This window comes from Corvus moneduloides, chromosome Z (genome assembly GCF_009650955.1).
Source record: "Corvus moneduloides isolate bCorMon1 chromosome Z, bCorMon1.pri, whole genome shotgun sequence".
In the NCBI taxonomy this organism is placed as follows: Eukaryota; Metazoa; Chordata; class Aves; order Passeriformes; family Corvidae; genus Corvus; species Corvus moneduloides.
Genome location: NC_045511.1, coordinates 37,115,660 through 37,126,655, shown reverse-complemented (window position 1 = coordinate 37,126,655; position 10,996 = coordinate 37,115,660). Strand labels below are relative to the sequence as shown.

Below are 10,996 nucleotides of genomic sequence, written 5' to 3'. Positions count from 1 at the left end.
TTGTTCAAGGTCACATAAAGATAGCAGGTTTTCTTTTCCCCAGCTGCCGCAGGGGAGCGAGGAAGCACCCGGCTTGCTGCTTTCCAGTCAGCTTTTGGCCAGTTGTTTCGGTTTCTTGTTCTCTGGAGAGAGACTGAGAGTTGGACTTTGCTTTTCCTTCTCTGGAATTCTGGATTTTCTCCCTTTCCTACTGGACTGCTTTCAACCTCCGAGCACATCGGGAGGACTTTCCACTGGGCACAGAGGGCCTGGCCCTGGGCCAAGCTCCAGCTCCGAGGAGACCAAAGGGAGGACTCCAACACTTTCCCAGGTTTTTCCTCCACAGTGAAACATTTTATTATTTAGCCTTATTTTCCTTTTCCCGTGTGTTTGGTAAATAAATAGTTTTATATCCTTCACTTTCCTTAGAGGAAAATTTATTTTTTCCCGAAGCTGGGGGGGAAGGGGTGGTTGTGCCTTCTCTCAGAGGATATATTTCTAAATACGGCCAAACCGGAACACCTTCCAAGAGATTAAAAACAAGCTTGAATCAGTCTCAAAGTGTCTTTTTACCTTTTAAAAAAATCTCATTTTGGTGCTCCTTCATTACTTATAATGAAGATCTCAAATCTCTGAAATACAGTCTTCCAGTTAGCCTTATCGGATTGAACGAAAAACTATTTAAAACACAAACTACCTGGGAATCAATGACAGTCAGAAAACTACTTACCATCTCCCATTTTTTTTTTTTTGGCACCCATTGCTTGTGGATGCACAATGAAGTGCTGCTTAAATCCGTTTTTTCTTCTCCAGTACTGAGAAACACACATTTTAATTGTTCTGTTTTTTGCACAGTGTTTCTTTTACCTAGTTCGTTTAGTCCTGGCATCCTACATGTTTTGTAATTATTGTGGAGGCAAGAAATCTGACTGAGGTATCCTTTATTCAGTTCCTGTGCTTTTGCAGGTCAAGGCTGTGCTAGCCTTTACACAACCAGCACAAACTCGCTGTGAGTAATTATGGGTGCAACACAAGGAGAGGTCTACTCACCTCCAAACAAATGAGATGCAGTAGCCTCTTTTTCAATAGCACTGGGGGAGTTTGATCAGCTGAGGAAAAACACTGTCTGACTGGTTCCAGCAGTAGTAGGAAACTTAGTTCAAAAGATCCTGAAGTTAAAAGGGCCTTCTTAAAAGATATTTTCACTACAGTTATGAGAAAATGCTATTTCAGTAATGCCTCTTCTTTTTAGGATATTTTGTTATACCCATTGTACTTCATATGACTTTTTGAATCTGTGTTAGAAACCTGTGTTCTAGTATAAAAGTACATATATCTGTTGTTGGAAATAGTTGAAAACATAAAAAAATATTGCCATCAAATTATTCCCCGTGTCTCTGATTTTAAGTATTCTGAGAAATCATTACCAGTCCTACTTATGAGTTCATTGTACTGGGATCTGTTCCACCTCAGACATTTGTCTATAAATCTGTAATACAATCATTAAAGCTGTGCTAAAGGTTGGTTTCATTAAAACTTCCCTTCCAAATCAAAATGATGAATTTGTGTCTTAATAGGATAGTTCATTTAAACAAATTAAAGACCATTTAAACGGTTTTTAAAAAAATGTTACATTCTACTAGGTTAATTATTTCAAAGTTATTGTTTAATCTGTATGAATTGCCTAGACAGAACAAGGGTCCTTCATCCTTTCTCACAATTCATCTTCTGCTGTGATAAACTGCTTTGTCTCCACTTGTAATTACCTTCTGTAATTGCCACTGCCCCCCCTTGTAATATTTGCTTGACAGACTGAAAGGTAATATATATTTAATGATTGTAGCACCTTTAATATTTGCTGTTGTCAACAATACAAAGCTCAACTTTGTAAAGCTACACTGGTAACGGATAACGCTGTTGCTATTGTGCTGCTAGCAGTGAATTGGTGTGATGCCTTTCATCTGCAAAGGCCGGCAAGGCCTTCAAGTGAGTCTTCCATGTGAGGGCTATGGCACACAAGACCTGATGGTGGGTCTGTGTGGTTACAGGAATGGTTAACATATCTGACTGGGCTGCAGGACTCAGAAAGGGCTGCTAGCACCACTGTCAGTAATCATCCCTGAACTAGAGCACCTGCCAAACCCAGACCTGGTTCTTCTGTAGGTGACTGGTGAGACTTCTGGAAAAGGGTGCCACATCTACCCTGTGTACTATTCACAGAGCTTCCCAGATCATCAGGCTCTCTGTGGCATGGGGATATATATCTTGTGACTTTTGGCTATGTGAAGATTTATAAGCTGTGGGGTCAGCAAACCTGATGTCTTGCCCTTGCAGTTTAGAGGTTCTTTTGCAAAGAGCCTGTACTCTGTTCCAGCTAAATACTTAATTCTGATAACTAGCCCCATGAGTCATGTGTAGAGGAGATGCCTGACTGTTTCTGGGTGAATTACCTTATCAATATTAATGTGTGCTAAGAATGTTCATAAAATTAAAACTTCTCCTTATCCACCTTCAGTACACCATTCTTAATCTTGTTCTTTGTATTTCTCTGCTATTAAGTTAAAACATTGTACTCTATATAAACGAAAACCATTAAGAACCATCAGACTGGCAAAATTAAGTTATTTCTCTTTCTTTCAGGGCTCTTTCTGCAGTCTTTACAACTTCAGTGTTATAATGGTGTGTTTTGAGGCTGAACTTCCATTCAGTGTAATTTCTTTCAGCTCTGTTTGTAGTATAGAGAATGAAATAAATTACAGAGAGAAGCACTACAAAATTAGCTTAACTCTGATGGCACAAGATCTGCAGTGACCACAGACTTTTCATTACTACCCTAGATTGAGCTTTATTGCCCTAGTTTGAGTTAGCTTCTTATGTGTCACTTTGAAACTAGAAATTATCTTACTCATATGGGCTGCAAGCATAAAAAACTCACTTGAACTCTTGTAATGCTTATTAGGTCATTCCAGTGTGATCTAAATTTAGTGTATAATCAGTAACATGGTACTGAGTTGAGAATTCACTTAGTAATTTTTTTGCTGTGTTTATCTGAAAGTTGCTTCTCTTGAGGGTGCTCATATTCATATTTACACTTCCTCTGCTAATAGTTTGTAGGTATGGAACAAAACTCCTTTTCCTCATGGCTCTGTCTTCCATTGTAAAGTTATGATAAGAATTTTGCAAAAGCTCAAAAATATCGTGCAGATAGGGGCGAAAGAGCTGGCTGGCAGCACATGAGCAAGATACAAGTTTTAAAAATTCTCAAGGCAAATTTTTTCTTCAAGTTACATGGGTTGCACCTTTATTGTAATAAACTCTTTCTTCTGGCTCATGTACCCCTCAAAAAGTGTCTCCTGAGTCAGCAAAACATTAAAACTCTCTGGCATTTCTGCTGCCAACCCAAAATACTGTTGGCAAACATGCTTCAGAGACCCTTTATAGTCTGCTTTTACATCAACATAGTTGGGGGGGAGAAGGTAGTGGGCAATGTAAGGGCATTTGCTATCCTGCTAGGCAATCCTTGGTCATGAGTCAGAATCCCAAAGTCTCTCTAAGCCTTTAGCCCAGCCTCCTCTGATTAACCATGTGTCAGAATGGTGATATGAGGTCAGGTTACACCTTCTTCCCTGCAAAGACAAGAGTGGGCATCTGACACTGCAGGCCAAATTTGTTTTCTGATGTCACAGTTTTTCCTCACTTGCAGGCCTGACTCGTGACAGCCTCATGAGTTCTCACTGATCTTTTGTTTGTTGTTTTTTTTTTGTTTGTTTGTTTAATTCTTTGGTGCCTCTTTTCATATATTTAATCAAATTCAAGTTCATTCCCCTTACATCAGGGGCTCTGAAAAGGTCAGTCCTATTTTCTTATTTTCTTTTTCTGTCATTTTGTGACAATTCCACGCATGAGATAGTTAAGGAATGCCTACAATGTATGTGGGCTACAAAAAAAAAAAAAGAAAAAAAAGGTAAATATTAAATGTTGCTTATTGGTGAACTATTTAGTTTACTAGCAGCAGGTCATGAATTAAAAATAAAACTGTTTCTGGATTAGAGTAGACAAAGACAGCTTCTCCTCTCTGTCTTTTCTATCTGTAGCTAGTATGTCTACATCCAGGAAAATTACTGTCTGTAGCCTAGGAATAGACATAGGGAGCCCTTTGAACTTCATACTGTATATTAATGGCTCTACAGTGGGTCTACTGTGTTGAGGCAGTCACACCAGAGGGTTATTCTGTGTTCTAGTTACATATTCTTGCATGTATCTGCACTATGTAAAATAGACTGCCAAAGCAGATCTATCTCTGAGGCTCCATGTGGCACAAAGGAATAAAAGGGAAAAGCAGCTATTTGTATTCATCTCTCCGTAATAGCAGATAGTTGAAGGCAGAAGAACCTTAGGGTTTAATGTGACAAATGCAAGAAGATGGGTGTCCCTGTAATTTGGACAATAGATGGCACCCTTCATTTCTTTCTTAAAAACATCATCCTCGGCTGCAGTTTCATAAAGCAGAAAATCTGCAGGAGGAGGCTGACAACAATGCCTGTGCTGCTTTCTAGCCAGCTCAGAATAGGAACCTTTCTTTGTTTTCTTTATGGTATCACAGTGGAGTGCAATGGGGAATGAGCCATAAATCTGTGTCAATCTATGGTGTGCTGTGGTTTTCACAGGCTAGAGAGTCGCCTCATCCTCTCAGACACATTACATGAATAGACTGCTGTATCGAGTTTGTGTGGCCGGGTTTTGGTAGCGGGGGGCTACAAGGATGGGTTCTGTGAGAAGCTGCTGAAATCTTCCTCTATGTCTGGGAGACCCAATCCCTGGCAGCTTCAAACTTGAATGTGCCACTGGCCAAAGCTGGACCATTTAGAAATGGTGGTAACACGTCTGGAATAACATATTTAAGGGAAAAAAGTTATTGTGCAGATGTAATTGTGGCCAGAGAAGAGCAGAGTGAGAATAAGTGAGAGGAACACCCCTGCAGACACCAAGGTGATGGTCTTGGTAAGTGATCTCTCCCTGTCCTTATCTCAACCCAGGAACCTTTGTTATATTTCCTCTCCCCTGTCCATTTGCAAAGTGAAGTGATAGAGAAGCTTTGGTGTGTGCTTGGAATCCAACCAGGATTAACCCACTACAGCTGCCTAGGCAGGGTGTAGCTTTTGGTAGCCCAGTGGTCTGCTTTCTCCTGAGCTCCTGGCAGGCAAAAGTGACTATAAATGGAACTGAGTTTTCCTATATTTCCCCTCCTTCTTGCAGATTTAATTGTCCCTGGAAAGCAATGAGTTTTGTCCCTTGATAGTGCCCTATTACATCTTGATGAAGATGTGCATGCCCAGAAAGAGCTTGTGCTCCTTCACTGACTTGGTCAGGATGGAACATAGCTGTGGTTGGCTCCCTTTAATGACATATCTAACGATGCTGTCTACTAAGCCCAGCTCCTGCCAAAAAGCTTCCTGTTCTCAACAATTACTGGTCAATCAAACGTAACACACATCTAATTTCTGTTCATTCACACCAGTGGGCTCCTGGTGGGCTCCTGTGTCTTTCATTTGTTGCACAATTAAATGTAATGAGACAGATCAATAGATGGCATGCCCATTATTTAGTTCAGAAAATGTTTCTTAAATGAGGTGATTCAGTTCAAATCAGGTACAAGTCTAAGTAGCTCTAAAAGGAATCTGTTGTTGAGTAAAACTGTGCTTCCACTTACAAACATGTACATCATTCACATAGAGGGCTGATCATCAAATGCTAATTCTAATATAAGTTCTGACAGGTTTTCATCTTGGGTATCTTTATAACCTTGTTAACAACCTCCCAGGAGGACCTCAAGCAGTCACACCCTTGTTGTCTACTCAAAGTCTGTGGTGTCTTATACAACTCTGGATTTTAAGTGCTACACTTCTTCCTCACGGTGCCCACGCAATCCTTCATGAACTTTCAGACATTTTTCCTGTCATGATTCGAAAGTCCTTGCACATTTACTGGAAGCTGACTTACCTCTGGACAAACAGTCTTAATGAGTTGAAATTATTCTTAAGTCACTTATGAAATTCTGGGGACACATATACAGGTGTCCTGTGGTTCTTTGAAAGTTATTTATTCCCAGATCACTTGGGAGCTGCAGCTTTTGAGGATTTATGTATTAAGTCAACAGAGTCGCCAAAGAAGTCTCTAAAGAGCAGCAGTGGAAGGGTTTGTTTTGAGAAGAGCTGTGCAATCTCACAAAAAAAAATACAAGATGAAATACAAGCCAAGCCTGCTGAAACACTTGCGTCGCGGCAGAGGTAAGCCTGCGCAAAAGGTCTCACAGCACAGGTAGGACAGCAAAATAGTGTGACTCAGAGCCCAGAATTATGAACATTGCCTGAGACTCAGGTCATCATACTAATGCTCCAGGCACATTTCAGAACAGCCATCTCTGGGCTGTAGCTTTGTCAGGAGTTATAAATTGGATCTTTCTTTGGTGCATACTGAGATTGCATCAGAAAGGACTGACCTCTTAAAACTGAAAGGTCACAGATGTAAGAATCTGACCTGCTGAAGAGATTTTTAATGTGACTTACGGATTCTGCAGTATTATTACATTTACTCAGCAGCTCTGACAGCTCAAGACTGAAAGCCATACGGATAATATGAAAACAAAGTAACAAGCAAAAATGTTTTATTTATCAGTACATGATAAATTACTATATCAATTTCTATCCTTTCTTCAGCCTGACTTTGTGTAAGTCTTTGCATAGATTTTGCTCTGCTGTATATTTATGGGAAATGTGTCCCTAAAAAGCTGTTACTTGTCAAGTGTTTCCTTCTAGTAGATGTTTTGATGACAGCAATACTAGAACCCCTTCTTTTGTCAGTCGTTTAGGTCTGAAATGCTGGCGTGAAGGTGCCTTGTCTACATGAAATGCTGTTTCCACATCTACCCCGTGCTGGGTCTTGGCTGCAGCCTGTGTTACCCAGACACTGACCTTAATGTTTAGAGTTTTCTACTGACCTGAATTTAATTGTATATTGTTATCCTTAGTAGAACGAACAATGAAGATAGACCAGCAAAATAAGCATATCTACAGCAATTATTTATACAGCAGATTATGTTGCTAGTATCTTTGTTGCCTTTACTTTGTGAGTTTTCTATAAAGAGATTGAGTTAAGTAGAGAAGTTTTGCTCCACCTAATGCACAAGTGGAAAAAGATAATATCCCTTGGTTTGTTTTTTATAGTCAATTCTCATTTAGCTCAGTTGGATTATCTGAGTTGTGGATCTGACCGTTTCATGGGCAGAGGATCTGCTATCCTAGGATAGTACACTGATTCATGACCAGGGCTGTTTTGCTTTCAGAGTCAACTCATCACTGGAAGCAACACAGCTGCTGCCTCTGGAGCAGCTGACTTCACACTGCAGCAGCTTGGGCAGATTTGCAAGCTGTTTCCAAGACCTGGATGTCAGGGAGTCCAGTGATGGCTCCTCTGTTTCCAATAGCTCCAGTTTATGAGACTGATGAGCTTCAGCAGCCAAAATGGACCTGCCTCTTTATGAAATGACTGGTTTTGTACCACTTCCCAGGCAACGGTCCTTGTCCAGGAGGATGATTCAGTAGACTGCAGTGTCATACGAGTACATCGATCCTGGTCAGTCCACTGGACCACCTGGATGAGGAGCACCTCCTGTGGGAATGCTGTGGCAGGCATGAAAGGCTGTGTTGGAGCCAAGGTCAGTTTGGCTCTGACAGACTAATACTGCTGATGATGAACTGGGATGCAAGATGCAGTAGGTAGAGAATACCTTTGAAAAAACTAGCTTCTGTCACTCTAGCATGCCTTAAATAGATTCAAGCCTGCCAATGGGTTTGTTTGTTTCCAAGCAAGCCTTCTGTCTGTTCACTGGCCTAAGCAGTATGCTGTCTGCTACTCTCTTGTTTGCGGTATTTCCATACTATGCAAGCATTTAGGCATTGACTTACAGTTTTCCTTTTCCTTAGTATTTTTTTTTTCAAGTACGCTGAGATCCACGACTGAACAATATTATATATCTGTCTCTCTCTCCTCTCTCTCTCTTTCTGACTTCCCAGTCAGTCACTTTTTAATACTTCCTCTAAATCTTTCATGCCCTTCCTCAGTTGTTTTTCCATCCTTAATGCCTTTTCTTTAATACGACAGCCTTTTATTTTTTTTTAAGTAGGTGATGCCTACTTCACCAGCTGATCTTTTTTCTCATTCGCTTTCCAGCAAACATCCCAAGCCTTTCCTTGTCATGGGTAAGCTATGATTGTAGTTGGAAGGTTAGCTGATCTATGAATCCTTGGCTAGGGCCAGGGAATTTACTAGAAGCTCAGCTTTCTGTTACTGAAATGCATTTCAGTATTTCAACATTTAAAGAACGCAAGACCTCTTACCATCCTTTGCCAAAATCAACACCTGTACAGCAAGGGATGGATCCTGAAAAAGTGAGATGGAGGTCACTTTTTTCTCAATATAATTGCTAATTAAGTATTATTTCATGTTGTCACATTCTGAACAAAAATATAGCAACATGTTTTCCTAGGCAGTGTGCACGAAAGCTGAAATGTGGATCATGCTTTTGAACACAGAAGGGATGCACTTTCCCTGTTCAAACTCTCTTCTCCCTCACTGATTTCTTCATGAGCTCTTGTGGCTGAAGTCTGATAATGGTCACTGCTGCAGGAAACCCAGATAGTTATATGGCAAAAAATATGCAAATGTGTGGGTAATTGTATCAGAAAATAAAAAGGTGTTATAAAAATTGGATGTGACGATCACTATTTATTACTGATGTTTGTGAAGGATAAGATGACTGAACAGTAAGAATTTGTGATGCAGGATCCTTCAGGTATGTCACCATACCTTGAAACACACTGCATTGAAAAAGATCAAAGTGAATCCTGATACTAACTCCTTCAGTCTTGAAGACAAAATTGAACGTTTAAACTCACAGCTCATGACTTTCCCTGTCTTTCCCATTCCAATACAATGTGATTTCAGCAAGGTCACTGAAAATGCAGCAATGTAAAACTAGTATCTGAAGTTTAAGCTGAGCCCAGCTGTAGTAATTAATGTTTATTGTTACTCAAAGTGATGAAAAACAAACAGAAATTGTTGAAAAAGCCTGGTTTTATTTAAAGATATGAAGCTATTTTCATTTAAAAGCGGAATTTAAAAGGAAATTAAATTAAAAGCAGTTTTTGAAAGTACCTCTGATGAAAAACTTTATTTATTGAAAATAAGCATTTGTTGAAAGGCTTCCTTCCTTCCTTCCTTCCTTCCTTCCTTCCTTCCTTCCTTCCTTCCTTCCTTCCTTCCTTCCTTCCTTCCTTCCTTCCTTCCTTCCTTCCTTCCTTCCTTCCTTCCTTCCTTCCTTCCTTCCTTCCTCCCTCCCTCCCTCCCTTCCTTCCTTCCTTCCTTCCTTCCTTCCTTCCTTCCTTCCTTCCTTCCTTCCTTCCTTCCATCATGCAAAGTGCATGGTGATAGTCTGTGTACACAGGTGTGTATGTTTATCTCAGAAATGAATGGACATGAGAAGGAAAAGGTAGCCTGTACTAGAGGAATGCAGACTATATATGCATTTTTGTTTTATTCTCCATGCCCTTTTCCGATGAAAATACATAAGCATGAGTAACATTAGGTCTGTCACACTTTCCTTGAAGCAAATGAGATGCTGTCCTAGCACTGTTGTTTCCATCCTGTGTTGAGTCATGCAGTGCAGACACTTTATCCTGCCTGTGTCTCTGCTGTAAGACTGCATATCATGTTATCACTTTACAAATATAGCATATTAGTACATCTGGAAGGCTAGTCACGCTGTGGGGCTCAAACAGATCTGGCTGGCCATGAGCTATGCTATGCTATAAACAACCTCAGTGTCTCACATTGAATAACTGCAGAGCCCACTCGGGAGCTCTGGACACTTGTGTTCCTTAGTAGTAGGTAAGTGACAGTTTTGCTGATTATTGTGTTTCTTCAGATGTGTGAAGTCAAGGTGGAAAATGGCAGGGAAAGTGAGAAGTAGCTATCAGGTTGCTGTTGTTGTAGTGTGGGTCTTCAAAAACTAATGTATATGGGAAAAATAACTGGAACAGAGAGCACTTAGTCCAAGGCAGTATGTTTGGTGGATATCTTTAAAGATAGTGAGATTAACCCTGTACATAGTTCCTCTAAATAGATTTACACTTGTGACAAATCTGAACTTTATAATTTAGGAAACCTTTCAAGTTTCACTCTGTGGCTCAGTTATAATAAACCCTTGCTATTACATCTCAAGGACATGTGCTGGTGTGAGAATGATTTTCAATAAAAAAATGGTTTGAGAGGCCCGTCATTTATCTTTGTTGTTTAAATTTACTGTGGAATTTAAAAAGAGTTATAGAACATAAGTTTCTGAAGGCTACTTATAGTTAATCTTACTGGCATAGGAAATATAGCCTGCTACATCTTTTGTGAACACAGCCTATCATTTAAAGTCAAATATTGTCATTATTGTTGTTGTTGTTGCTATCACAAATATTTATGTGCTATCATTGACATGTTACTTTCTGAGGTTAAAAGGTACTGACTAGCTCTCTTCCTCTCAACAGTAGTTAACTGAGCGGAGTTTCAAGGAGCTGGGATGGATGATAATGCTTATTAACCAAAGAGGTAGATCATACCAAAGAGTTTAATTCACTTTGCGCTTCTCAGACAGAAGGCAAATTATTATTCCAAAGGAGAATTATTCCAAAGGAAGGTGTTCAGCTGTCAATGTCACCTGTGTCCCCTATCCACAGGTGTGGGAAAGTTTTGTGGGAAAGACTAAGGACACAGCTGCGGTGAGAGAACTGATAAAATACAGATGTCACCTCATGATTTTACGGTGGGATTCAAACCATTAGGGCTAAAATAACTGGACTGCTGGAATAGTTGAAAGCAGAATCATCTCTTGCTTATCTAAATTATCTGCCATCTTAAATCATAGAATTTAACATCTTGGCAATTGGCTATGAGCATTTTACTCATTATACAA

General features: G+C 40.0%; 1 protein-coding gene across 1 annotated transcript in view; it reads left to right on the top strand.

Annotated features, from left to right (window-relative positions):
- Positions 1 to 9,824: 9,824 nt before the first annotated feature.
- Positions 9,825 to 10,996, top strand: part of LRRC2 (leucine rich repeat containing 2) — a 79,156-nt gene continuing 77,984 nt past the window's right edge. Inside the window, exon 1 of the mRNA XM_032097428.1 lies at positions 9,825 to 9,924. The gene's annotated coding sequence lies outside the window, so the exon portion shown is untranslated. The remainder of the gene's footprint in view (positions 9,925 to 10,996) is intronic.